This window comes from Capsicum annuum, chromosome 3 (assembly GCF_002878395.1).
Source record: "Capsicum annuum cultivar UCD-10X-F1 chromosome 3, UCD10Xv1.1, whole genome shotgun sequence".
NCBI lineage: Eukaryota > Viridiplantae > Streptophyta > Magnoliopsida > Solanales > Solanaceae > Capsicum > Capsicum annuum.
The window spans coordinates 21,605,943-21,609,261 of NC_061113.1; positions in this window are offsets into that span (position 1 = coordinate 21,605,943).

Here is a 3,319-nt window from a genome sequence, read left to right on the forward strand (position 1 = left end):
AGGATCTTATTTGAAGGATAAATGTCTAATCGATAAAAAACTACATTCACAAAATCATTGTACTTTATGTGTGTCTTCCATGGTAGCCTGATCAATAATACATAACTCTTATGTATGAAAGTGGATCTATTCATCTGCACGCACCTTATTCTTCCTACCCTATTAAGATATATTAGACAGAGTTTATTCACTTGCACGCATGTGATGACTATTAAAAAAGAGGTGAAGAGTCGTGAATTTTTATCTACCACATTCAAAATAGCTGATGAATCGAATTCTCCGTCTGCTGCAACTGATAATATCAAAACATCTCCTTCTCCAGATGTTCCATATGTTGTAACAGATAATCCAAATATTGTAACAGATGTTGCAACAGATGATAAATCTATTATAATAGACCAGACAGTATTTATTCATCTGCACACATGTTATGACTATTCAAAAAGAGGTGAAGAGTCATGACTTTTTATTTAACATATTCAAAATAGCTGATGAATTGAATTCTCCATCTTTTGTAATTGATGAATCATCTGTTAGAAGAAATCAAAACATCTCCTACAATAAATATTATATCTGCCGCAACAGATAATATATATGTTGCAACAAATGTCTCATTTATTGCACATACAAACCATTTATTACAACAGATGGTAAATCTATTTTGACAGACCATCCGTTGTAACAAATGGTAAATCTGTTGTGACAGATGGACGATCTGTTGCAACAACTCAATATAACGGTTGTTATCAAGTCTCAAACTATTTTAAAAAGGTAAGAAGTATTAATGTAAAAGAAAAATTTGTGACTTTTCACAGAAAACAAAATGCCACCATTTCGAATGTAATTAATACAATGGAGTTGAACAGTCGTGCCTTTTGGCCTGACACATCCAGATTCAATCCTCTATAAATAGGTCCCTCCTCAATCTTTATTCTACTCAACTTTATTTATTTCTTGCATTTTTTCTTTTAGTATGACATCTTCAACCACTTTTCTTCAAAGAGTATATTCCTTTCTCGTTGAGGTAAGTTTTTTCTGTGTAAATCTACCAGTTGGTAGTATACGTTGAATTACATTTGGACTCTTTTTTTTTACTTTTGTATCTTTATTTTTTGTCAATTAATGCATGTTCTAGATATGACTGATCCTGTTTGGGATATTGCTATTCGGTGAGACACAATGCGGGAACTTTAGAGGTAGGTTAATGACCTGCTGAGGGAGTTGTTCTCTGTGAGAGCAAGGATATTTAGAGAGATGCAAAGGCTGATGAGGGCCCTGCTGTTGTGATTTAATTGACTGACTGACATTAATGATGATGATGATGATAATAATAATAATTAGAATGTGTTTTTTATTTTAGCGTATTTATTTTAATTTTTCTATATCGGATCTATACCTAATGTATTTATTTTTTGTTTAGTAAAAAATTTATTTTTAGTCGTATTTTGACTTTTTAATTCTTATTTAATTTTTATTTTGTCTATTTCTTCTAAACATACATGTCAACATGTCGACGATTGAAGGTAAGGAGCAATTTTGAATCCAGTCAGTAGCATTAGCAATTTTGGCTTTTGAGTTCTTTCAACAGATGGACCATGTGTTTGAACAGATTGGTCATTGATTGGGTTTCTGTCAACAAATTATCCATCTGTTGCGATAGATTTGTCATTTGTTGGAGGAAAACATTCTAGTTTGATGAAACTGTATTGTGTTCTTCCAGCTAATGTCCATCTGTTACCACAGATGGATAATCTGTTGAAAATAATTGTGGTCTGCTGCATTATTTAGTTCATGTTTTGCTCTTTTTATAGATGCACAAGTTATTAAAAAAGATATTTTATATATAATAAATGATAACATTATGTTCACAATAATGAGTTAAATATATAAAAGTCCACAACAAACAACAAAACAAGGTTTTGCAATTACAATGATCATGGTGGATTATGATCCGGACATGTAGTTCTTTTGTGGCCAGCGCGCTTACATACGGAGCACTTATTTCTTCTTGATAAAAATGATTCTCCGACTCCACGCCTCTTCTTATATGACTTTCTTTTCGGTTTGATAGTGCTTGGGCCAATATATGGAGGAGGTATTAATATTCCCCAAAACTCTGCAGGAATAGACCAATATTCTTCGTGAGGCATCTGAGTAATATGTCCATTATATGCCATTTTATATTTTTTCATTGAATAATATTGAGAGGATTGCCCGTAAATTTTAGGTCCATATTTTGGACCGTATTGAGCTCGAAGCGCTTCCATAGCATGTGGGCAGGGTATTTTGTCCAAGTCAAAAACTCTACACGTACAAGATCTTGTTTGAAGACCTATCGTGGAAATATCACCATGACTGGTGATACTGAATTTGTAACCTACTATTTAATGAGATAATAACCTATTTCCCAAACTGATGTTCATTGATATTATTTTTTCGATTTCTAGAAAAAATGGGGTTCTTCTTGGTCCCTTGAACTGCACACGTCTTTCGTAAAAAAAATTGGTCATAGTTCTTGTTTATTATTTTAAACAGAGCCTTGATGGGAATTTTTTTTTATCGCCAAATAATGAATTCACTAATTCAGCTATGTTTGATGTCATAATATTGTACCTATACAAAAGAATCACTTAGTACGACATCGTACTAAACTTGTAACTCAAACAAGATATTAAATTCATAAGAATGTACCTATCTGTCGGACAGAATGCCCGGCTCCATCTGTCAAAACTGAAACGTATGAGATGTGAGATGCACATCCATTATTTGATTGAAATGGTCTAAAAACTCCTCTCTACTATATGCTTTAGCTACTCTATAAAAAAGGGTCACGATTGTCACACCCCCTTTTAACTCCAAAAGATTGGATTTTTAAGTTTGAAAGGTTTTTTATTATTAAGGTGTCAAAAAGCTGAAAATTTATTTCGAAAAAAGATCATTTACATTGTTTGATTCAAAGTCGCCACTTGGCATAATCCGGTGTGCCAAGTCACCTTCGAAGAATCCTTTTCAAAATTATTTTGACTCTTTAAACTGGTTTGCGAACAGAGATTCTGGCTAAGAAATTCTGTTGATCGAGGGAAAGGTGTTAGGCACCCCTCGATCTCGTAGTTTGACCACGGTCGCTTGGTGGAGCGTATCGGCTAATTTGACACTATAGATGTACAAACCACATAAACATACGAAACGAGCAAACAAACAAATCAAACAAAATTCAAAATTAAAATAATGTCCAGTCCAAATTATACAATCCAAAAAATAGAAAAATACAGAAATAGAAATTCTATTCTAGACTAATCCTAAACTATGCTCCACCCGA